Source organism: Rousettus aegyptiacus, unplaced genomic scaffold (genome assembly GCF_014176215.1).
Source record: "Rousettus aegyptiacus isolate mRouAeg1 unplaced genomic scaffold, mRouAeg1.p scaffold_m13_p_5, whole genome shotgun sequence".
In the NCBI taxonomy this organism is placed as follows: domain Eukaryota; kingdom Metazoa; phylum Chordata; class Mammalia; order Chiroptera; family Pteropodidae; genus Rousettus; species Rousettus aegyptiacus.
Window position 1 is genome coordinate 68992390 of NW_023416308.1, and position 27311 is coordinate 69019700.

Here is a 27311-nt window from a genome sequence, read left to right on the forward strand (position 1 = left end):
TTGATTTCAATTTCATACCATTTTTAGTGGTGGCATTCAGATATACACGGTTAAAATTAAGGAATTTTCAAAGATTCTGTTTTGTGGAAGAAAATCTCTAGGATAAAACATCCATCAATAGTTTTCCTTGTAATTTTAAAGGTGAATTTAGTTACTAATCTTTGAATTATAGAAAATACCTGCGTATCATTTTTATATCCTTTTAACAAACAAGTGCACGTCAAAAAAAAGTAAGTTTTCAAAGCTCTGATTGGGCTTCTATTTGTAACCCTCCCAGGCTACACACAAAGTAAACAATATATGCTTAGCATATAAATCAACACAGTTGTGGTACCCTCAAAGACATGGAAAACTCGAGTGAAGTAGCAATCTTATTTGAATTACATGCTACACTACAACAAAAATATTTTTTCTTTAGGTCCCAGGACAGACAGCGAACTAGATAATCAGTATTTTTAGATATATGAACGAATAGATATCACTTTTCATGATTCAGCCTAGTTTCAGTGCCAGTTCTTTTATCAGACTATTCAACTAATGTACTCTTTGCAACAATAGTAAGCCCCAGTCATCTGTAGTGGTGAACATAATATGCCCTCGGACCAACTTTCATGAAATTTAAAGCCCAGTTATAATCTCATGGAGTAATATGAAAAATCACTACATCTGACTAGAAAACAGTGCGTATTCTAGAGCTATTTTCAAATATGAAACCCATTGTGTTTTCGAAGAATATGAAAACTTTCCTTTTTTTTTTTTTTTTTTTTTTTAGGAAATAAATACACTCCTTCCTTGGTTCACAGCATGTCTGTAAAAGTTCATCTCTCCTAGGGAAAATAAAAAAAAAAACTTTGCTATACACAATCAATTATCCTTTCAATGGAAATTTTAATGTAATCAGAAGGACTGAAATGTGTCTACTAAACAAAGTAAAAAAGAAATAAGAAAATAAAAATTAAACAAGCAATTCCCTTAAAAACAGTTAAGAAGTACTGCTAGTAGGTAGAGTTTCCCCTTTAACATGTGAATCCAATGGATGTAAAGAACATGCAGGAATAATATTTACATCATATATATAGTATACATATAATATTTATACATCGTATATAATATATGCTGTATTATGTATGTAATACATAATATATATTCTTGCTAAAAATATTAACAATGTTATCTAAACATTCTTTATTCTTTATATTTCATACATGTTTATACTAAAGAATTCTAATACAAGTACAAAAATAAAAAATGAAAGTTTCTCTGCCCTTGGCCACAAGGTAACCACTGTACATAGTTTACTTATGTATCATTACATGTCTTTTCTAATGAAAACACATGCACAAACACAAAGTGTACAGCGTCTTTTTTTGATCTTTACAAAAATAAGATCATTATATATAGTTCATTACTTGCTTTTTAAACTCAAGGTATCACGAACATCTTTTCATGAGCAGGGTAAAACTATATCATTCAAAGCATTTCTTTTAAATATTGTGGCTTAGAAAGATAGCTTAGCCAAGAATAAAGCCATTCCAGTGTTAGTTCTAAAGGAGACTCTAAAATTGGCATACAGTAGATATTCAGTAAATATTTATTGACTGATCCTGGCCTTCAGATTCACTTCTGTATTCTGTTAGCTCAAAGAGGCAAATACAGGGTTAGTTGAGAGCCTAGCATAGAGTTTGAACTTGATGTTACAAAGTTTAGAGGTAGAGATTATCACCAAGGTAGGCTGACTGACAATTTAAATGGTGTGATCACCATGTGCCAAAAAACAATTCATAGTTTTTGGGCTTAGAAATTTTATTTTGCCAGCAATCCTACTTTTAGCAATCTTTTTACTTAATTGTGGAAAAACATGACTGAATGAACACAATTTCTCAGTTTAAGTTTTGCACACATGTATTTATCTTACCATTTGGCATTTCCTTTCAGCTGTGGATGAAAAAAGCAAAGGAACATGTAAGCAATAAATGCTAATAAAATAATTTTCCAAATATTATTTCATAACAAGTTATAAATAGATTTTCTTACTAAAAAGTTATTTATTATTTCATTAGTTCATTAAACAGTCCCTGCGCTCAAGGAGCTCATAGACTGCTGGGTGAGATAAGCAATTAAACCAACAATTACCATGCAGTATGACCAGAATCATAACATACGGTTTGAAAATATGGCACTGTATGCTGGGAGCATGAAAGCAGCATCTAAATTAGACTGGAGTGGTTAGGGAAGCCTTCCCTAAAGAGCTGACAGTTCACAGGTTTCATAGTAGTGAATAGGAGCAACTAAATTAAGGCATTCCAAGCAAAAAGGCAAAGGTAGATCTAGGTTTTGTGGGCCCAAAGTATATGAAATTTGGAAGATGTTCTTGAAGAAAATGGCACAAAATCCCAAATATAAAATTTTATGGACTGTGTAATTGAGGCTTCATTAGTCTCACCGTATATCAACCTATTTGAAGAGACCTATTCAAAGAAGGAAAGAGATCTCAGATCTGTATTTTAAAAACAGATAAAACTACATATGTAGAAGAATTTATGAGATAAGAGCCAATCATGAATGACCTGTTATGAGCTTTACAGTTCAAGAAATGGAAATCCATTGAAAGATCTTTATGAAGGAATAGCCAGATTTTTGATTTGAAAGATAATTATGGAAAACGCAACAAGTCAAAATCCATGGGACATAGCAAAAGCAGTCCTAAGAGGGAAATTCATAGAAATACAGGCCTATCTCAAGAAATAGGAAAAGTCTCAAAAAAACAACCTAACCTTATACTTAAAAGAACTAGAAAAACAACAGCAAATAAAAAACAAAGTGAGTAGAAGGAAGGAAATAATAAAGATCAGAGCAGAAATAAACAAAATAGAGTCTAGAAAAACAATACAAAAGATCAATGAAACTAAGAGCTAGTTCTTTGAAAGGATAAACAAAATTGATAAGCCTTTAACCAGACTCATCAAAAATAAAAGAGAGAGGGCCCAAATAAACAAAATCAGAAATGAAAGAGAAGTAACTACAGCCTGCACAGAAATACAAAGGACAATTTGGAAGAAATGGATACATTCCTAGAAATATACAATCTCCCAACACTGAATAAGAAGAAACAGAAAACCTGAATCACTGATTACCACCAACAAAACTGAATCAGTAATCAAAAAACTTCCAAAAAACAAAAGCCCTGGATTGGATGCTCCATAGATGAATGTTACCAAACATTCAAGGAAGAATTAACACCTATTCTCAAACTATTCCAAAAAATTTAAGAGGAGGGAAGGTTTCCTAACTCTTTTTATAAGCCCTCCATTACCCTGATTTCAAAAACAGACAAAGACAGTACAAAAAAAGAAAACTATAGGCTAATATCCTTTATTAACATTGATACAAAAATCCTCAACAAAATATTAGCAAGTCAAATTAGCAATACATTAAAAATATCATACACATGATCAAGTTGGATTTATTTCTGGTGTGCAAGTTTGGTTTAATATCCATAAATCAATTAATGTGATATACTACATTAACAAATTGAAAGATAAAAATTATATAATCATATCAATAGAAGCAGAAAAACTGTTCGACAAAATCTAGTATTGATTTATGATAAAAACTCTCAGCAAAGTGGGAAAAGAAGAAACATAATAAAAGCTACATATGGCAAACCTACAGCTAACATCATACTCAATAAGGATAGTCTAAAAGCATTTTACTTAAGACCAAGAACAACACAAGGATGCCCACTTTCACCATACTATTCAACATAGTATTGAAAGTTCTAACTACAGCAATAAAATAAGAAAGAGAAATAAAAGGCATCCGAATTAAAAAGGAACATGTAAAACTGTCATTATTTGCAGATGACATGATACTTACTGTACATAGAGAACCCTAAAGATTTCACCAAAAAACTGTTAAACTGAAAAAATGAATTCAGCAAAGTAGCAGGTTACAAAATTAATATTCAGAAGTCAGTGGCATTTTTATACACCAATGAAGAACTATCAGAAAGAGAATTTAAGAAAAAATCCCATTTATAATTGCATCAAAAACAATAAGATACCTAGGAATCAAATCAGCCAAGAAGTAAAAGACCCATTTTCAGAAAATTATAAGTCATTGAAAAAAAGAAATTGAAGAAGATACAAATAAATGGAAACATTGCCATCCTCCTGGGTAGGAAGACTCAACATCATTTAAATGGTCATACTACCCAAAGCAACCAATAGATTCAATGCAATCCCTATCAAAATACCAATGGCATTTTTTAGAGAACTAGAACAAATAATCCAAAAATTTATATGGAACCATAAAAGATCCCAAATAGCCATTGCAATCTTGAGAAAGAATGGAAATGGCGGTATCACACTTCCTGATGTCAAATTATTACAAAGCTATAGTAATCAAAACGGCGTGATACTGGTATAAAAACAGACACATAAATCAATGGAAGAGACTAGAGAACCCAGAAATAAATCCACACCTATATGATCATTCAATCTATGATGAAGGAGGCAAGAATATACAATGGAGTAAAGACAGTCTCTTCAACAAATGGTGTTGGGAAAACTGGATGGATACATGCAAAAAAATGAAACCGGACCACCTTCTTACACCACATATAAGAATAAACTCAAAATGGAATTAAAACTTAAACATTTGACCCGAAACCATAAAACTTTTAAAAGAAAACATAGGCAGTAAACTCTCTGATACTGCTATTAGTAATTTTTTTCCTCCTATATCTCTTCAGAAAGGGGAAACAAAAGAAAAAATAAACAAATAGGACTGCATCAAACTAAAAAGTTTTTGCACAACAAAGGAAACCATCAACAAAACAAAACCACAACCTACTGAATAGAAGATATTTGCCTACAATACATTTGATGAGGGGTTAATATCCAAAATTTATAAAGAATTCATACAATTCAATAACAAAAAACAATCCAATTAAAAAATGGTCAGAAGACCTGAAAAGGTATTTCTTCAAAAAGGACATACTGATGGCCAATAAACATGTGAAAATATGCTCAAGGTTTCTAATCATCAGAGAAATGCAAATTAAAACCATAGTGAGATATCACCTTATTATACCTGTCAGATTGGCTATCATTTATAAATGAAAAAACAACAATGTTGGTGAAGATATAAAGAAAAGAGTATCCTTGTACATTGTTAGTGGAATTGCAAATTGGTACAGGCACTATAGAAAACAGTTTGGAGGTTCCTCAAAAAATTTAAAATAGAATTACCTTTTGACCCAGCAATTGCACTTCTGGGTATTTATCTAAAAAGAAAAAACAAAACACTAGTTCCTAAAGATCTATGCACTCCTATGTTCATTGTAGCATTATTTACAATAGCCAAGATATCGAAGGAACCTAAGTAACCATCAATAGATGACTGGATAAAGAAGAGGTGGTGCATATATACAATGGAATATTACTCAGCCATAAAAAATGAAATCTTACCATTTGCAACAACATAGATGGACCTAGAAGGTATTATGCTGAGGGAAATAAGTCAGACAGAGAAAGATAAATACCATATGATTTCACTTATATGCGGAATCTAAGAAACAAAAGAATGAACAAACAAAAACAGACTCACAGATACAAAGAACAAACTGGTGATTACCAGAGGGGAGGAGGTTTGCGGGGCTGGCAATAAAGGTGAAGGGATGAAGAAGTACAAATTAGCAGTTACCAAACTGTCACAGGGATGTAGAATACAGGATAGGGAATGTAGTCGATATTATTGTCAGGGCTATGTGTACTGCCAGATGGGTGCTAGAGTAATCAGGGGGGATCACATTATAAATTATATAAATGTCTAACCATTGTACTGTATACTTGAAACTAATATAATAAAAAATGCAAAAAAAAAAAAAAAGCACTGAGCACTGATTGGCAGTTACAAAATAGTCACAGGAATATAAAGTACAGCTTAGGGAATATAGTCAATAATATTGTAGTAACTATGTATGGTGTCAAGTAGGTTCCAGACTTATCAAAGGAATCAGTTTGTAAGTAATACAAATATCTGACTACTATGCTGTATACCTAAAACTAATATTAGATGTCAACTGTAATTGAAAATATTTTTAAATGTTTGGTTTTTAAAAAAAATTAAAATGCATTACCCTTGAGAATAAAAAAAAGATAATTATGGCAATGCTGGGCTTGGTAAAAATTAAATTACATTTCTTTAAAAACATCAAATTACATTTATTTTAGGTTTGTCTTATTTGTGTGTTTAAGCAGAAAATGATGTTGCTTAACCAAAGATAATAATAAAGTAGAAGTTTCATGGTGGAGAGTAAATATAGATCATAATATAATATTTTGGCATATAGCTTTGGCTATAAAGTTTACTCTGAGAATTATGTGAATTAGCTTTAACCGAATCACATTCTAAAATTCATTTTCCAGATTGTTTGGTGCTTGAAATTCTCGTCAAAATAAAAACTCTATTCCTCTTTTCACTTAAGCCATTTTTCTGGCACTGACTTTTGCTTTGAGAGGCCCAGTTCATCTAATACCAGAACCATTCTGTGCCAGGAAATAACAGGCCAAGGCAAAAATAGAGCTTGTAAGCAGATAAGTGAATTAAACTGAAGGAACGTGTATGTATACCGCATGGGGAAACCATAACTCAGAATAGTGGTTCAAAGCATCGGAGTCCAAAGCATCGGAGTCTAATAAAATGGCTTCACTCTTGTCTCTGTAGCAGCTTCTTAGCCCAAGGACCCTAAGAAAGTTATCCGACTTCTTTAAGCTGTTTTTCTCATATGTAAAAAGGAAATCATAACAACTCTTACTTCATAAGGTTATTATAAGGATGGAATGAGATGATATACACTATCGTGGGACTTTACTATGATATATTTGGCCCAGCAATTTCACTTTTGAGAACACAAGACAGATTTACTCACACAAATGTAAATTGAAGTGTATAGAAGGTTCTTCATTTCGGCATAGCTTGTTCAGCAACAAATTGAAAAGAATTGAAACATCTATGGGTAGGGAACAGGTTAAACTATCACACATATGTGCAATAAAACAGCATTTCTCAAACTTTTTAATTTCAGGACCATGTGACACGTTTATAAATAAATTATTGAGGAACTCAAATAGCTTTAGTTTATTGTATTACATTTATCAATGTTTATCATTAGAAATTAGATCTTAGAAATTAAAATTTTTATTCATTTAAAATTACAATAATGAACTCTTTATATGTTAATATAAATAACGCATTTAGAAAAATAACTATATTTTTCCAAAACCAAAAAAAAAATCAGTAAGAAAGGTGGCATTGTTTATATTTTTGCAAATCTCTTTAATGTCTGGCTTAATAGAAGACACCTGAATTTTTAGGTCTCCTGTGTTCATTCTGTTGCAATAGTACAGGACATAAAGGCTCTGGAAAGGTCCATTGTACTCTACTAAAAGAGAGTTGAAAATAGCATCTTAGTGTTATTATGAAAATAATTTGACCTCGAAATCCCCTGTCACTTTGAGAAACACTGCATTGGAATACTATGTGGCTTAAACAGAATGAGGAAGCTCTTTACATGTTGCTATAGAACAATCTCTAAGATACACTGTTAAGTGAAAATAAATAAATAAAAGTAAGATACAGATCATGTAAGAGTGTACTAACACTGCATTCATTTTTAAAAATTAGGGAAACATATACATGTAAATATGTATATGTTTGTATGTGCAGGTAACATCACTGAAAGAATAAAAAAATAACTGGAAACAGTAATTGCCTCTGGATAGGTCAGCCTGGGAAACACAGTAAGAAGAAATCTTTCACTTCATTCTCTTTTTTGCTTTTCGAACTTTCTACCTTATAAAAATATTAACTAATCAAAAAACTTAAATTGGTTTTTAAAGAAAGATGATATATATACTTCCTACTGTGCCTTGTAGATGCATAATAAATTATATATATTGCCTTTTAATTCTGAGATAAAACCATTATTTTAAAGCCTTTTTAAATAATAGATAAGATGTAAAACAACTGAAAATCTTTATTCTAAATGTATACACTCTTATTATTCTGCCTCAGAATTAAATAAACAAAATCTAAGTATTGCAGTTATTTTAAATCAATTATTACAATCGTTATAACAATTGTGGAGATAGGCAAACAAGAATTTGAAAATAATGTCCAATTCAATCAGGCAGCGAATAGACGAATGAAACATAAGATGCCTCTTGAGGTCTTCTTGGCCTGAAATTGGCACACTTGTCACTTTGGCCCACATTTTGAATGAAGAAACCTAAGACAAATTAGAAAATTGTATAGAGACCAATCAGCATAAACTTTGAAAAAATGTTTAATACTAACCATTAGTTTGAAACAGTTTTTGCTGTATATCAATCAACTTTAAACTCTCAGGGGCGTTTAGCAACAAATATTGATTTCCTCTCTCACAGGTCTGTAGGTTGGATATGGCTCTGCTAGGTTTGACTGGAATCAGGCTTCATTCCAGATAGTTGGTTGGGTTCAAGCCTACTCCACATATTTGCTCATTCCCCTTGGACCAGTGGCTACCTGGGACATGTTCTTCTCATGGAGGATCTCTGGAGATGAAGCCAGTAAGCAGAAACGTAAGATGCCTCTTGAGGTCTTCTTGGCCTGAAACTGGCACACTTGTCACTTTGGCCCACATTTCATTGACTAAAACAAATTATAAAGCCAAGAGCATCATCACTTGGGGTGAGAGGAGATGTCCTCTGCCTCCTTTAATGGGAGAAATGAAAAAGTCATATGATAAGGACATGTATGTAGAATTCCAATACAGGAAGGCCATGAAGCATTGGGAATAATGATCTAATCTATCATACTTTTTTAAAAGAGCTCAACGTGCTCCTCAAACCTCAAGAATAATGACTCTGAGTGTATACAGCCCAAGAGGCAAATTTTTTGGTTCATAAATAACTACATCCTGCTGAACCAGTAACCTGAGTTTCCTTAGGTTGGTAAACATAGAGACGAGGAAGTAAACTAAAGCCTTATTGGAATAATCTGCATATTTGGCATATGTTTGGGCAAGAGGGTAGCAAAATAGTGGCAGCAGTAGCGGTTTGCAGCCAGTATGAGCTGCCACCTGCTCTGGCCCCACTCTGGCTCCTCAGCTTTCAACCTTGCTAAGTATAGTAGCTCAAGGTGACTTTGCCACCATACACGGGGTCATTATGAAAGACGAGAAGATCCAGAAACAGGATTTTTTGCTGAGTGTGTTGCAGAGCATGAATGAAGGCTAGGCTAGATAGCAAAGACAGGGTCTTGTGATACTTCGGTCTCAACACGTTACTAGAAGAGCGTTCCCTAATCTATGCAGAATCTATCTTTCCCTCAATACATGTGAAATCAGAGATGAAATGAAATCAGTTAAAGATTTAACCCATCCATGACCACCTCAACTATTGATTGGATCAAAGTGATCAGTTTTTTATCATAGATGACTAACAGGAAATAAATATTTGTTGCTAAACACCCCCTAGAGTTTAAAGTTAGTTGATATGCAGCAAAAACTGTTTCAAACCAATGGTTAGTGTTAAACATTTTTTTCAAAATTTATTTCGATTTGTCTCTATATAATTTTCTAATTTGTCTTAGGTTTCTTCACTTGATTGATCAGGTAGCTTGTATATTTGCTGCCTGATTGGACATTCTTTTCAGATTCTTGTTTGCCTAGCTCCGCAATTGTTATAATGATTGTAATAACAGTCCTTTGGGGAAGGGGAGATAATATGTACTCCAGTCGCCATGTTTTTCTTTAAAAACAATGTCTGGCCAACATCAATTAAAAATTTAAAAACTTGAGAATGGGGTAAAGGAGGTCAAATATGTGGTGACAGAAAGAAATCTAACTATGGGAGGTAAACACACAGTGTAAATATATACATGCCTTACTATGTACAGCTGAAACATTGGATTTCGTTAACCTATGTCACCATAAATAATAAATAAATAAATAAATAAATAAATAAATAGATAGATAGATAGATAGATAGATAAATAAATAAATAGAAGGACTCTGATGTAATTATTATAAGTACATTAAAAAATTTGAGGAAAAGATGAACGAAGATAAAGAACTTCAACATAAAAAAGAAACTAATACGAATTACAGAAACAAGAAAATATATGAAATTAAAAATATAGCTCAGTAAATAAACAACTTGCATTATTTCCTAGTCGCCTTGATTTGATAGGTGAGATATTTTGGTGTGGTAGTCCTCCCTTATCTGTGAGGGATATGGTACAAGACCCCAGTAGATGCCTAAAACTGTGGCTATTGTCAAACCGTATATATACTATGTTTTTTTTATACACACACATGATAAAGTTTAATTTATAAATTAGGTACAGTGAGATGTTAACAACAATAACTAATGATAGAATAATTATAGCAATATATTGTAATAAAAGTTATGTGAACGTGGCTTCTCTCTCTCTCTCTCTCTCTCTCTCTCTCCCCACCCCCCTTGTAATTTTTGTATTTTTCAGTCTAAACCTATTCCTGAATCTGGGTAACCATCACATAGCGGCAGTAAATGACTTGGTGTCACTCATTGCAGGGGATCCCTTGCTGGTCTTTAAATAGGCTTATTGCTTTCTGATGCAACAAGTTTCCATCCGTTGGAACATATTTTCTATTTCTTCTACCCACAAATTTAATGCCTTTTCCATTGTAAGTAGGCACTTAACAGGCACTGTGGCTATAACTTTTGCAGTCTGTGGTGCAACAGCAAAACTAGCACAAATTTCTTTATCTTTCTTCACCATTTCATTGATAAAAGATTCGTTCTTACCGCAGATCTTAGCAACCTCAGCATACAATTTTTTTCTTTCCTTATTAATTCCAGAATTCTTACCTTTTCACTTAAAAGAAGCACTTTACAACTTCTCTTTTGCACCGATTGCCAGTATCACTGCTCTTGTGCTTTAGGGCCATTATTAAGTAAAATAAGGGTTAATAGAACACAAGCACTGCAATACTTCAATAGTCGAACTGATAACTGAGATGGCTACTAAGCAACTAATGGGTGAATAGCATATGCAAGCAGATATGCTGGACAAACAGGTGATTCACATCTCGGGCAAGATGGAGCGGGATAACACGAGATTTCATCACACTGCTCAGAATGGCGTGCAATTTAAAACTTATGAATTGTTTAATTCTTGAATTTTTCATTTACTATTTTCAGACCACAGTTGGTTGTGGGTAACAAACTTCGAAAAGCAAAACTTCAGATAAGAGGGTACTACTGTAGTAGAAAGACAGAAACTTGAGGAACACCTTAATCTTATCACCAACATATTAACACTCTAGCTCTTAAGTAAATCATTTCCTCAGAGGATTTGTTTCATTTTCTTTATGTTGATGAATATTTTACCTTTTTCCAGATCTGTGAATGCATCTGGTTTTTGACTTATAACCTTCTGTACACCTTCACTGTACAGAACATTTCAGATAGTGTTCTTTTATAAACAAACAAATAGCTGTATTTATTTTTTAAAATTGTTTTGATGTTTACAGATTAATCTAGAAAAATTAGCTGCTCTGTGATCTCAGAGGAGCCAGAGTTTCCATATGCTTCTATTTATTCATTTTATTTCAAATCAAAGAAAAATTATGATTGTAAGACATTTCATATGGCTTTATTATTACCATCCTTGAAATGTTTTTACTCTCCCTGCTACAAATCAGAGGCCTTAACAATCAAAGCCTTCTCTAAGAACTTTGACCTCTGTCTGAAGCAGAATTGTAGCACTATACCTCAGATAATCTAAACCTTTCTGATATGCTCAAAGAACTCTCATTGTTTTGAGATGAAAAGTATTATTTAAATAAACCGAATATTACATCAATTTAGGTAAATCACTTTTAAAAAGTTCTATTTGTAGTTTTGGAGAATCTGGCATGTAACCTTACAATTTCCAAATAAAAATGTTTAATTGAGTAATTGATGTTAAACTTATAATTTTACTTTTCACAAATAGTATTGCAGTATTTAAAAAACTCAAGACTTGAAAAGGTTTTGCTTATTAGGTCAAGTATTTAAAGTGCTTAAAAGGAAACAGAATGTATTGAATTTATAAATGCAGTTTCAGGGTTCAAGAAAACACAATTAAGTTGGAGATAGGTTTAATTGTTCAATAAAGATTGCTTACTTAAGTGGAGTTGATTGAACATTTATCAGGCAATTTTTTAACATTTTCTACATATATAAATAAAATAACTGAATTTATTATTTTAACTCAAAGATATACTTTCTTTAATTGTCATTTTAACATCTTGAATATTAATTTTTAAAAACGTCAGTACTGATTAACTTTCTTTTCTTTGTACTAAGCCACTCTTGGATAGTTAAAAATTCATAATAACAAAGTTGTTTGTTGAATCTAGTTAGGTAATAAAAATTAAAAGTATCTCAAATTATTTAAAATGAACATATCATTCTTTTGTTTAAATACAACAATAATCAGCCTGTTAGAAACCCTGGAATACATTCTTGACAGTCTGACATTCTTCACCAAAGAACTTAAAGGCCAAGCAGTCTAGTGTTCCTACTTTCTCTATTCTGTAGCCTGAGCCATCATTCTAAACATGTACTGCAAAAATTTAAACCCTTCCATGGCTTTTCATTGCCCTCAGGATCAAGTTCCTTCAAGGTTCCACTTACTCTAGTTCTGCAATACCCCTGAGCCTCAGGAAGCCAGTCTGCCTTGTTCTCTATATTTGAGCCACATAAGCAAAGCTCCAAGCCTCTTCCTTTCTCAGGGCTTTAGCAATGCTATTCCCTCTGCTTGGATTGTTCCCCTCAGTATGTTCTCCCAACATACGCATGGCTGCTGTCACTTTCCTAAAGAGGCCTCCTCTGGTCCTCCAAACTAGATTAAGGACTCCTGGTTTTGATCTTTGAAAAAGTTAAACAGAAATCCTCTCTCTTTGACATAAAAATGTTCAAGCAAACTTGGCCAATCCCCTCTAAAGTATATTTAGGTTTCGTATAGTGTTTAGCTATTATACACAATGATTCAGTTAACACCTTCATATATTATTACTGAGCTACAACATGAGCTATTGGCTCCCCACTGAAATTCCCTTGGCCTTCACTGTTTCCTTATACTGGGATCTCTTTCTAATTCAAGCACCTGTGACTTGTTTTGCCTTAGGCCTTCCCAGTTGGAGGAGAGAGCTTCGTCCACATATGGGCAAGGCATTAACAATTCAGTAGCCAATTGTCCAATGACAGACAGAAATTTGGGAATAACTACCTCAACTTCTTTGGGTAAGACACCTCTGAAGCAAATTCTGTATAGTGCCCCCTGGATAGGATTGAGCCCCAGTTGCCCACAGCAATAATCTGTTAATTAATCTCAGACCCTATATTGTCTTCCTTCCCTTCCCTCTCTCATTTCCAGATGCCCTCACCAGCAATTCTGGGGTCACTGTTCCAATAAGCCACATACTCCCAAATTCTTGTCTTAGGGACTATTGCAGGAAGAACCCAACCCCAAACATTATTATATAAGTGTTTACTTAGATTTATTCAACAATTACTGAAGTAGAATTCCTGGCTTAAAGGTTAAGCATTTTGGATTTTGATCTATAATGCCAAATGGCTCTTCGAAAAAGTTGGTATAAGGAATGCCTATTTAGTGAAGACGATTTAAACTTTCAAAAATTTTAACATATAACCTATTTTATTTCATGTAGGATTTGTGACACATTTCTAGCAGTGAGCAACTGTTCACCAAATTATTTACCAGGATCTTTTCGTAGCTTGTTAAAAGAACAGAAGCTCTGGAGTCAGGTAAACCTAGGTTTGAGTCCCATATCTTACTGATTAACTTATTTGTCAACTATGTGACTTTGACAAGTTATTAACATCTCTAAACATTATTTTCTTCATATGTAAAACAAATAATAATAATAATAATAATAATAATAATAATACCAATTTCACAGATTATTTGAGGATTAAATGACACATTTTAAAAAGCAATTTAACATAGTGCTTGGCAAATAGTAAGACCTAGTAAATGGTATTATTATTATTTCTGTAAAGAAGGAACAATGACATTCATATTTTTGTCTTATGGTACTAAATACACTACCTGGGACCTAGAAAATGCCCAGCTATTTATTGAATATCTAATCTACACAGTTGTTACAGAGATCGAATCACAGAATGTATATAAAACTGTTTTGAAAACTAGAAAATACTCTGGAAATGTGGTGCTACCTATCCCCTATCAAATCCTTGACTAGTCGAAAGCCTCACTTTTTTTTCAGAGAATAGTTGTCTAGTTGTATGTCACTCTTTCTGTTCTTCTCAAAATCAATATTTTCAGACATATTTAGACTTTACTCTGGCTGGAACTTACATTTCTGTGCCCATTCTGCTTGTAGCTGCCCCAGTGAGCTGTCAGGAACAACTGCTTCAGTATGGAATCCTACTGACAATCATCTTGAATCAAATTCTCATAAGGCCAGGGAGTTTGTGCCACAGGCATTCAAATTGGGATCAGAAGCAGAGACAGTCCAAATTTCAAATATCCAGGAAATCTAAACTGATTTTTGTGATTTGTTATATTTCTTTTTATATAAATTTATCATCAATTTATTCATTCCTTTAGGTTTTTATTGAATATCTGTTATGAGATAATAAAGTTATAATATTAAACAAGATAGACATGATCCTCATGGAGCTTACAATCTTGTAATTACTCGAATCATTAGATGTGGGTTAATTTTTATGCTTTTGCAAGAATTTTTATATGAATAAATTCACAAATTGAAAAAAAATCATTTTCAAAGCTTGCGTCCATGCTTTTCATTGTTAAAAATGTGGCCACTTTGGCTGTGAATAGGTGCAAAGGATCATATCTTTCCCACAGTCCTCTCAAAAGAGGAGGAGGAAGAAGAAAGAATTTTAGTTTAGAACCAGGTACCTCACAGTATACCTGAAACTAATACAAAATTAAAAATAAAATAATTAAAAGTCAAAGTCTACCTCTAACACACCATTGCTAAAATTATAACCCAGCACTTCCAGATTCTCTACCCCAAGATCTTTCTCAATCCCATTCTACCTCCAATCAAGCAATCAACTATTAAGCCAAATAAGCATTATTGAAAGTAATGTTCAATAATATATTATGAGTAATATATATGGGTAGAATACAGAGGAATATGGTTCTTAAACTCATGGGGCTTAAATCTGGCTGTGACACAAAAATAATATGAACTAAGCTGTGACTCTAAGTATAATGAGTTCCCAGAAATTTACATATGTGTGGGCTCGAGTGGTTCCAAACAATTTCATAGAAAATACGTAAATTGCCCTAACCTCTTCCAGGCATGTATATTTTCTATGTCTCTAAGTGATATCTCTGGTCACATTGTAGTCAATGAGCTTTCTTGCTTTCCTTCCCTCCAAGAATGTGAACTCCATGAGGTCAGGAACCATATTCTCTGTTCAGTAAACATCGCGTCCTCACAATCTAACACAATGCCTACTATATAATAGATACTAGGAGTTTGAGAAAAGCTGAATTAAATTCAAGTGGCTCTTGAGAACTGGGTATGGAAGGATGGTTTAAGTCAATAAGGGAAGAGCACTCCAGGTGGGAGTGATAGTGGGAGTAAAAGTGAGGAAGTAATATTTGATATGGCAAATGTGATAGAAATAGTCTAAAGGGAGCAGAAGCCGAAAAAACTAAATGCCATACCTGTTCCAGTATTCCTGTGGGGTACCTATAAACTAGAAAGGAAGACTTTCAATCCAAAAAACTAACCTGAGATTATAGACACTATAAGGGAAAATGGGGAAAAGTAGTTACAACCATCATGAAAACAGAAGCAGTAGGAGCACTGGAGAAGCTTGCAGAATGCTTACACTCTCCCTGCAACAGCCTGGACCTTCTGTGAACAGTCATCTCAAAGGAAATAGACTATAGCAATCACCTCATCACTGTTGCTAGACAGCATTCCAGGGCTAGGTTAATGATCTCATTTTTTCATTTGATCAAAGTATAACTCTAGGTGAGGCCCATGAAAACATCCCTGAGCACTAAGGATAGCCAATAAAATACATTTCTGTCATTTTAATCTCCCCCTGCCCCTTCTTCTATCCTTCCCACTGGATTATAATGACTCCCTCTCATTAGCTGAGTTGCTAAGTTCTTTAGCCTGCTAGAGCAAATCAAGGTGATACTAAAAAACAAGAGAAAAAACAAAATGAGTGTCATACTGTCTCTCACTGAAAAGGTCTAATTTTAAGAAGCTGAGGGAAGGGGTCTTCCATATGCTGGAGTCATTTAGCCTGGTTTCAAGCTGTTTAGTGTTGGATTTGCAGGGGCCAAGGAAAGGCTGTGTCATAAATATTCATCCTAAATGAGCTATATGCATCCCTAGGAGTAGCTGCATCAGACAGAGAAGACAAATTCAAGATGAGGGGCCCCAAAAATGAAAGCTGCCCCAATACACAAAGGCTCTTCAAGGTCTAAGAATAAAGAACAGAAACTTAAACTACAGCATAGAACATCTTCCTTCCTAGAGGACAAAGGTGAATATTCTGGGGACTGTTGCTGTCTTAAAAAGGACAAACTCCATAGTTGGGTAATTTAAGTTTGTTCCTGCCTGAAGCTTACCAGTTTGTTTACAAAGAGCTTTTACCTACAATTGTTGACTTGATTACAACAATCTTGAAAGGTCATTATATCCCAGTTTATAGTTAAGGGTTTAGATGTGCAAAGAGGCTTAAAATATTTAAAGAAGTCTCCTGGTTAGAAGTTCTGGGATTGACCAGATTCTCAATTGTTCTTCACCTGGTCCAGTACAGTAGGACAGTATATTTTCCCACTAAACAAGTAACTCAAAAGTGTCCTATGGTTTTTAGTCCCACTAGAAGAATCAAATTACAGCTTCAGGGCTGTCATCTTGCTAATTATGCAGAAAACATGTACTGAATCTGATCATGAGACAGACTTTAGCCTAGGTGCTGGGAATACCGAAATAAATAAGTTACAGACTTTACTTCAAGGTCTCAGAGTCCAGTCGAGGAGACAGACATGTAAACAATGAATTCAATGCAGGGTGGTAAGTGCTATAATTCACCTGAGAATTGGAAATAGAGTTGACTAGGAAAGATCAACTCTATAGCTCAGTGACTGGAGGTTAGTGTCCCAGAAAAAGTGATGATTAAGTTAAAATTTGAGACACAGGTAGCAGTGTACCTCATAAAGGGAAAAGGTATTCCTGGCAGAATGAACAGATCATGCAAAGGCATGGATGTGTGAAACAATAAGACTTTAGTGTAATTATTATATGCTAATGAGTACAAGAGTTACACTTCCCAGTGTAGCACCTTCAATTAACAGTGTTCACCTCTGTATTTTGCATCAGGTACCATTCATTCATTTTTTTCACTCATTTAGCAAATATTTATTGAGCCCCTACTATATGGTAAACTCTGTTCTAAGGGCTGGAGATATAACAAAACAAAGTCTCTGCCCTTTAGGAGCCTACATTCCAGTGGGATGAAGCAAGCAATAAAAAAAATAATAATAATGTGTTAGGAGGTAATAGGAGTTATGTAAACAGGTAGCTACCACAGTCTAATATCTCGGTTCCAAAAATACATTATTTAGGATTTGCTCAGCTACACATAACAAAAAGCTGAATATAACAGAAACTTACACAATATAGAGTTTATCTTTCATGTAAAAGAGATAGGTAGTCTGGGGCTATTATAGCAAGTTATCGAGTTGTTAGACATTGAAGCCGTTTCTAACATTCTATTCTACCATCTCTAGGGTGTGACTCTCTCTAATCCTCATGTTCCAAGACAGATGCTAAAGCTCCAGGAATCACATCATCATTTAGACAGCAGGACAGAGGAAGAGGGTGGGTCCTCTTCCTTTTAAAGAGATATAAGAACCATATATCATTTCTACTGCTGTGGATCCTGCCTAGCTATAAGAGAGGCATGGTGCAGTAACCTGGGGCCAGTGGTAGCTCTGTTGTTACTAACCTGAGTCCCAAAGGGACAAGGGAAGTGAGGGGTTTCAGAACCCAGAACGAAAGAAGAATGTGTAGATTAGGTACCCTTAAGAGAAACTGTGACTTTGATTGAGGGATTCAGCCAGCCAGAAATGGCCCCTCAGGGAGGAAGCCAAAAGAATAACACCCTGACCTCCCCCCACGCTTAAGCTAAGGCTTTACTTTATCCTAACCTAACCGAAAGCTGGAAGACACTGGAAGCCCTAGGCATGGAGTGGGGAAGAAAAGTGAAGAGTGGATGTAGCGGACAAACAGGAAACATTAAACACAAGAGGTGGTGGCACTCTCAGCCACAGGGACAAGCCTGGGAACATCAGACCCCTTTCCACCTTAAGTTTTATACTGTTTCTCACAAGTCTTCTTACTCTCTATTCTCTCGCTCACGATCCCTGCCTGCTCCTAATCATGCTATTTTGATTTTTCCTAATTATGGTTCTATCTTTCCAACAGATAGCCCTTCATTAGAAGACTTTCAACCTCTTGACCTGGAATTTTTAAAAATTAATAAAGGAAACCTCAACTAAAACTGGAGTTAGGAGGCCTGTAGAGGAAGCTCTCAAGCTCTACCACTCCCACTGTCAATTACTCCAAACAGGAAGACTATGTTAATTATAGTGTCAATTAATTCAGTTACAGACTCCAACATGGAGAGACTACCTTGCACAACAGGAAGTGCAGGTACATACTACTCCGGAAGGAGGAAAGATTTTTTTCTTGCCCAGCAACAAGTGCAGCCAATGGAAACACTGCAACTTAGCCAATGAGAAGTCGTTGTCATCTGAACTCTTACTTTCCTCCAGTGAACTTACATCTTTCTCTTGCTGATGACTTCCTGGTCCTACTCTCCTTTCTATAAAAGCCTTCCATCTTGTATAATGCCTCAGAGTATCTCTCTACTTGCTAGATGAAATGCTGTCCGGTTCATCAGTCTTTTGATAAATCCAATTAGATCTTCAAATTTACTCAGCTAAATTTTGTTTATTAACACACTAAATACTCTCTTTTCAGGAACTATGCTCATGGGGAGTGCTCCCACTTCAATCTGTTTCTATCCCAAAAGTCCAAGCTTCATAGAAAGTCACAAAATCTGAAATACAGAGAGTTCATAAATAATGCTGCAAATTCACTTTATGCATTAGCATTCCACAAACATGGATTATTTCAGAATTTTAGTCATCCATTTTGCACCTACCATTTTATTCTTAATCTGCCATTAACTGAAGTGTTCTGCTGGTCTCTTTTCTTTGGGCTAGTTTAAGTCCAGGAGTCTGCTAATAATAAAATACATAAATACTCCCTCAAGCTTGTCAATCACCAACTTGATGTTCTCTGCTGAAGATACTGAAAAACAATTCAATACATAAACCCTGGGAACAGGGCAGTCAACCCAGGCACAATATCTTATCAGATGAACATCAAGGCAAATGGGGTAACCACAATCCTAGGAGAAAAAACTTGGATGTTAAACAAGGCTCGAATATTTCTGAGAATTTTCCCTTTTGTAGTTGCTTTTTGTGGGCAGTCTATGCATTAGTAACTGCAGCCTCCACCACCAAAAGAATAAAATAATTTTTTAAATGTTTAAGTAAACCCAGAGATCATAATCATTCTGTTTCTATAGAAAAACCACTATTAAAACTTCTATATTAACTTATTCCAACTAGAACTAGCAGAATTGGTTTCAGTACAGTCCCAACCACTTTGCGTGTGCCTTCAGGCAAGTTATTTCAACTACTAGCCTTAGATTCCTCATCCGTAAATTAGAGATAACAATACCTACTTCCTGGACGTTGTAAGGACTGAGATAAAGTTTGTAAAACTCATCTCACAATGCTTAGCATTTAGTAGGCACTCAAAAGATATCTGTTTTATCTCTCTGTCTTTCACGGAATTATCATTTGATCTAAAATTCTTTAATTATAACACATTCACTTCCAAGCAGGCCTGGACAGATAGACGTTGAAGTCCTGGAATAAATTATTGGCAAACAATAATATTAAGTTTAAATTTACCATTGTTATATGTTACTTATACCTCAATAATAATAATATAAAAAATTCCCCCATTCTTTCCTTTATTTGCATAATACCTGGCCATAATAGGTACTCAATAAATGTCTGTTGAATGAATGAATGCACAATTAAAAGAATTCTTCTTTGAAGCCCTATATCATATTTTTTGTGTTTCTCATTTTTAAAAAACATACTTTATTTTTCAGAGCAGTTTTAGGTTCACAGAAAATTTAGAGGAGGGTAAGAGATTTCCCATATACCCATGGCTTTGATACATGCATAGCCTCTCCCATCATCAATAACACCCTCTACCAGAACAGTACATTTTTTACAACTGGTAAACCTATGTTGACATATCATTATTCTCTAAAGTCTGTAGTCTACAATAGGGTTCACTCTTGGTGTTGTACATAGTATGGGTCTGAATAAATGTGTAATGACATGTATCCACCATTATAATATCATACAAAATAGTTTCATTGCCCCAGAAGTCCTCTGTGCTCATCCCTCATTTTCCCTTAAGCCCTGGTAGCAACTGACCCCTCCATGTCTCCATAGTTTTACCTTTTCCAGAATCATATAGTTAAAATCATACAATATGTAGCCTTTACGAACTGCTTTCTTTCACCTAGTAATATGCATTTAAAATTCTTCCATGCCTTTACATGGCTTGACAGCTCTTTCTTTTTTGTGCTGAATAATATGCTTTTGTCTAGATGTACCACAGTTTACTTATCCATTTACCAAATGAAGGACATCTTGGTTGTTTCCAAGTTTTAGCAATTTTGAAAAAAACTGCTATAAACATCCATGCACAGGTTTTTGTGAGGACATAAGTTTTCAACTTCTTTAAGTACCAAGGAACGTGATTGCTAGATTTTATGGTAAGAGTATGTCTAGTTTTTTTTTTTTTTTTTTTTTTAAGAAACTGCTAATTGCCTTCTAAAGTGGCTATACCATTTTGCATTCCTACCAGCAATGGAATTCCTGTTTCTCCATATCCTCACCAGCATTTAGCATTGTCAGTGCTCTGGATTTTAGCCATTCTAAAAGGTGTGTAGGGAAATCTCATCGTTGTTCTAATTTGCATTTTCCTTATGATATGGAGCATCTTTTTGTATGCTTCGCGTTTCTCTTTTGACGCTTATATTGTTTTACATTTTATTTTAGTAATATTTGTGTTTGCTTTATCCTTGCTAATAGCTTTACCATATGACCTTCCCTTATCTAAGTATACATCAACTTATTAAATAGTGGTAGAATTATTTGTCCAAAATTTCCCAAGATTATTTCCATTTCATTCTTTTTTATAAAAGGAACAAAACTTATTTTTCTATGGCTGAAAGATTTTTGACATCCATTCCCAAATCAAAAGAGTAGTAGTAGTAATAGTAATAGTAGTAGTAGTAGTAGTAGTTGTAGTAGTAGTTGTAGTAGTAGTAGTAGCAGTAGTAGTAGTAATAAATAACAATAATAGAATTCTGTATCATGTGTCTCAATTTTTTATTAAGATGACTTTTACAGGTATACTGAACTGAAATACCTTTTTTTTTAAGCTAATAAATCCAAATGACAAAAAACAATAAAGGGGTATACAACCAAATTACCTACATAACAAGATAACTCATCAGGAACTGGGATGTATGTTTTGCAATTAATTTATCTTGAGTCAAGCATTGCATAGGTGCTTTGCCCATGTTAACCAGAATCTTCACTAGAACAGTGGTTCACTTTGGCATGCTAGTTAAAAATACACATTTTTAGGTTTCTTCCCAGAAATTCTGATTACATTAGCTGAGGGTAAAACCCTGAAATGTATTTTTTAAAAGAGTATCCTAGGCAGGAATAAAACCTCTCTGGGGTGATTTTAAAAATTTTTGTGCTTTCTAGCTTTGTTTATTTTTCTAATTGTTCTACATTGACGGTGTATTGCTTTTTTAAAAAAAGAAAAGAAGTCCGATATTTTATTTTTATTAAAAATAAATCTTCTAGGGTATGTCCCAGAAGAGTAGCTTTTGACTATGTCCTGGTATAGAATTTTGAGGTTTAATTGACTCATTCCCTTGGATATGAAGAGTCAATTATGGAGAAGAATTTGTAGTACTCTGCCTTGGGGTACATTTTTGGCTTATCCCCCTTTTAGATTACTCCCAACCAATTGACAGGTTTATTATTTTCTGAAAGTTGCAAGCCAATATCAAGACTCAGGCCCTAATAGGTCATTCCACCATTAACCTAAAAGCATTAAATAAAGAAAGTAGTTCTGAACTAGATGAAATAGGAGAAAGGTAGTGGTGTTAAGAATCTCAGTTAAATAAAACACATAAGAATAATACATAAATGTGTATAGATTAGTGTTTTCTAAAATACTTGCTTAGAAAGCATGATCTAACTTTTTTACTTATAAGAGTTATATGTAGCTACAATTATAAATAAATGCATACTCATTAAATACAATTTGGAAAATACAAGAAAAAAAGTGATTAATTACCCATAGATTACAAAACCAAAACAAGCACTATTTCATTTCAGAACAGTAATTCCCAAATTTTTCACTATGAAGAACTTTTTTCTTTTTTCTTTTCTTTTTCTTTTTTTTTTTATTTTTATTTTTTGGGGTATGCATAGACTCTACCTCCCTGCCACTGTGGATCCCAAATTTTGTAAAATATTGTTAACCAAACTATATTAACTCATAATAATTATTTATTTCTTTTTAAATTGTCAAGATCATCTGTCACTGCCCATCAGAGCTGATCTGACACAGAGTTGATCATGACAACCCAACAGTTCACATGTGAATTAGCCTGATGGGTCCCACCTGAGGTTGAAAGCTGACCTGGAAGTCCCACTATCACTTTCATAGACCCCTTAAGTATCCAGGAACCCCACATTGTGAGTTAGTCTTACAAAAACATGTATGCTAAGCTAAGGTAAACTTACCCTAACCCCAGTCAAAATTGTCATCAAGTCTAAATAGGTGGTATTTAGATTAATGAGTGTTCAAAATTGTTCTTATGCTAAGAGCTCGATCTTCATCTTGAAACTAGAATAATTTTCTTATTCAAAACGGAACTTTTTTTTTTTAATGGAGTGTAGGTTTTGCTTAAAAATATTAATTTGTGGAACTTCTAGTAGTTATATTATTTACTTCAAGAAGAGTTAGTATCCATAATGATTTCAATATGAAATATATCGGAGGTGTCAACCATGTTCTTAGCCACATCCTCAAATGTTTTAATGAGGCACTCACAGCAAAATCTACCCAGCAAGATGAGATGATAACATTATTACATCAGGGTTAAATACAATCAAAGTCCAGAGCTCTTAAAAAGAGTTTTTCTATACAGTTGGTCAGAATCTTCAACGTATTTTGGTATCATTAATTTGATGAATAGAACCACAGACCGTCCAGAACAAAATGCTCTCTGCCCCCTTATCATGGCTTTAAATCAGAGCTACTAGCTTGGTGTCCTGAAGACTTACTCTAAATGTTCTAAGAGAAAATGTTATTGCCAGAGTTATCCCTTCATTGCTGATTGAGAACACAGAGTGCTTCCAAATGTTCCTAAAAATAGATTCACACTTCTTCACCACACACCTGGGTTTATACAAGTCATCAGCACTCAGTCCACAGGTGAGGTGTCTGGGCCCAGTAGTGATAAGGGGAAGATTCCCAGCCCAGACTTATAATACCATCATCTCTAAGAGTAGGATAATGGAAACATCAGTGGCTTTGGACAGTCCAAAGTTAAAATCCTAAGTCACTTCCTAGTGAGCCTGACTTTGAGGAAATGAAGATTTAAAAGCACCAGTTTCTCAGGATAAATTAGCTCTATAAATAATAAAGTAGTTGCGATAATTAAATGAGAAACAGCTATAACAGGGGCTCGCCAAGTGATGTCTCTTCGAAAGAGACGGTGGAGTTCTTCAGAGATTGTGGAAGAAAAATGTCATCTTCTTCACACCCTGGGGTGTTTATTTTTACAGTCACTACCCTACTGGAACCAGACCCTTGACAGAGATAAGATACCTCAGTTTTCCCTTGGCTCATTTGCATCAGACTGGGTTGGAATTTTAGCCTATGGGCAAAACAGCCAACTATTTTGATCAAATAGGTAAGGAATATTTTTCTAGGAAGGTATAGTGGTTCTTTTTGGTTTGCTTACAGGATTTAAAAGGAGAGACTTGAAGATATTTCTTCAGTTCCTACTACGAGCAAGGCATTGAGTGAGAAGAGTACTAATTAATGGTTATGAGCATGTTCACTGGTACTAGATTGCCTGGGCTCCACCTCTTATTGTGAGACCTGTAGGATGTCAGTTTCCTCATCTTAAAATTGAGGTTATGTTTACAAAGTGAGTATATAGTAAGTGCTATGTTTTTGATAAATTCATTTTGATCATGTTTAGTGTTTACTTCCTTTTTGTAAGTTTTGGTTTTCTCCACCGGATTATAAAATCCCACAGAGTAAATAAATCTTGAAAAGGAAAGGGGAAATTCACATGTCCCCTTGTGTTAGGGAGTGTCTCTATACTTTGTGTTACATTGTGTTTTATATGCTTTACACACATTTAATTCCCACCTTTTGTTAAAGATATTATCATCTTTCTACAGTCAAAAAAGTTAAAGATCAGAGAGCACAGTATTAAAGACAGAATTCAAAACTGGTCTAATGGTAAACTCCGTACTCATATACCTTAATAGCTATGAGGGTGTGGAGGGGAGACTCCAGTGCTTGTGGCATGATCGCATTCTGCTGTTATTATCTCTTATCAGTCACTCTAAAATGTTTAGCGTGTTTCTGAAATAATATAAGTATGTATTATCAATATTGTGCCTATAGATCAAAGGCACAAAAGCATTCATCCTCCTACTTTCCCAAAGTAAATATGAATTCTTCTCAGAGAAAAAAAGAAAAGAATAATTAAAAATATTCTCAAGGGGAAGGTAAAGGAGTGGAGCAGATAAAAAGGGCAAAGAAGGGGAAGGAAAGGGAAGAAATTTTGCTGACTAGTAAATCTTATAAACTACTTAATTTACAAGACTGATGAACACAAACATGCAGGAAGCAGCCCAAGAACCATAGAATTAACTTCTGGCTGGAGGAAAGAAAAGGCCAGCAGACAAACATGTCACAGGCCACCAGGAAGCACCTATATGAACAGACTCAGGTTCAGTCAAGCCTAGAGGACACTCCCAGGACAGATGAGTTTCAAGCCAGGTATTAATAAAATAAGGAGCGAATGAAGACTGGGACCCATTGTCATTGCTGCTGACTTTTGGGTCAAATCAGTGGCATTTAGAGTTGGGATTTGAAAAATGCCATTCATAGTACTTGTGAAAGAGTGTTGCATAAGACAAGGAGTGTAATGAGAAGGAGAAAGGAGATGGATAGAACAGATGTGGACTAGACGGAAGGAAAAGGAAAAGCAGAGAGAATGGGTCAGTAGAGAAGAATATTAAATGCACAGATTGAAAAAAAACACACCATCAGTCAGATATTTTAATTTAGCACTCGCTATTATAGAACACTGAAACTGTACACTGAGGATACAACAGAATAATAATAGATACTACCAGTTTTTGAATGTTTACTAAGTATCGGGTATTATAGTAACAGGTTACCTACTTTTTTTTCTGTTTTAATCTTAACAATGATCTTGGAGGTGAGGATTTTAGGCTTGAAAGTTTAACCACAGTGAGTTAGGGGTTTCTAAACCAGGTCAATCTAAATTAAGATAATGTACTTTTCCTTCCCTTCTTTCCTAATTTTTTCTTTAATTTTTACAGGATTTTAAAAAATGCATTTACGCATTGTTAATTTTAAAAAGCATGCATACTTATTGTAGAAAATTGAAACATATTGGTAATAGGGTAAAAAATAAGAGATGTTTCAAATCTCTACTATTTTAAAGAAGTATAAGAAAGAACATGTATGATAAAGCATATATGAAAGATTGTGTTCTTGAGCTCACATCAACATTGAGTGTCATCCTTTTAAAAATGCCATTGGATAAAGGGAAAGGGAAACTTATTGTTATTTTAATTTGCATTTCTCTAATACTACTGAAGTTTTATGGTTTTTCATGTTTTTGGCCTCTTTTACTTTTTTTGTCTTCATTTTCTTTGCAATGCCTGATTGGTACTGATTTGTAAAATTACATTAAGAATATTAACTTTGTCTATTATACATTGCAAACATTTTTCCTAGTTTCTCTTGTTTTGTTTATAGTATGTTTTGAAATATTTTCATTCTTGTGTAATCAACTCTATTGAACAATTCCTTTATATTTTCCTCTGTTGCTTTCTTCCCTTTGGAAAGGCCTTCTCCACCCAAGATTGGCTTTATCTTCTAATGGGCTAGGTTTTAAAGAAGGCAATGAATATGGTTGACTCAGAGGAAGAAGAAGGGATTTAAAGACTATAGGCAAATGCATTGATGGTGCTGATGCAGCCGGAAGCAGGGATGATGCCCAGGGATTGGCAAATAAAAACTAGATTGCATCAGTCCATGGAAGGCAGACACTGAGAGGACACAGAGAGGGACCTTGAAGGGTGGGCTGTGGAGGCTGATATTGATTTGTTAAACAGGAAATAGAGATTCAAGCCAACTTTTCCCAAAGGGAAATCCCAAGTGGGAAAAGGACACTATATAAGCATAAATTTGCTAGAAGTTGCAGATCCAGTGAGCCAGAGCCCTGGGAAACTGTTGCTGTAACCCAGGCACCAGGTGATGACATACCGAATTGGTAGGGCTGGCCGCATAAGTGGAATAGAAAAGGTAGGTCCAAGAAATGTTTCTGTAGGGAAAACAACTAAAAACAAATAACAGCAATAAAAACAAACCTAGGTTTCTGCAACTTGTCACACTAGTCGACAAAAGATAGAGGTTAGAATATCTCTGATATTTGGAGAATGAAGTGAGATTTATATTTCATGGCAGCAGCAGGGAAATTTGTAAGTATGACATGATTTCAGGTACAGTATAGGTGAAACCTATTCATAGTGTTTAGATGTTCTAATTTCTGGGCCCTGATGGAATATCCACAATTACCTATCCCATGGCTAAGATGAAAGAGAGCAGATCACCAGTGGAATGAAGGAAACTTGAAGTCAGGCAGGAAACTAGGGGGCTTGATTCTCTCTTCCCCAACACATGACTCTGAGCAAGGACTGTTCTTGAAGGAAGATAAACAGTT

The 27311-nt window shown here is 34.4% G+C and overlaps 1 long non-coding RNA gene across 4 annotated transcripts in view; it reads right to left on the reverse strand.

Annotated features, from left to right (window-relative positions):
* Nucleotides 1-784: 784 nt before the first annotated feature.
* The window catches only part of LOC118602995, a 34551-nt gene continuing 8024 nt past the window's right edge, over nucleotides 785-27311 (reverse strand). The window contains exon 3 of one of the 4 annotated variants that reach the window (XR_004951069.1): nucleotides 785-827. This is a non-coding gene — a long non-coding RNA (uncharacterized LOC118602995). Of the gene's footprint in view, nucleotides 828-1264; nucleotides 1936-7965; nucleotides 8294-19162; nucleotides 19369-27311 lie in introns of those variants that run through there. The other 3 variants (XR_004951070.1, XR_004951068.1, XR_004951071.1) reach the window with 3 other exon arrangements.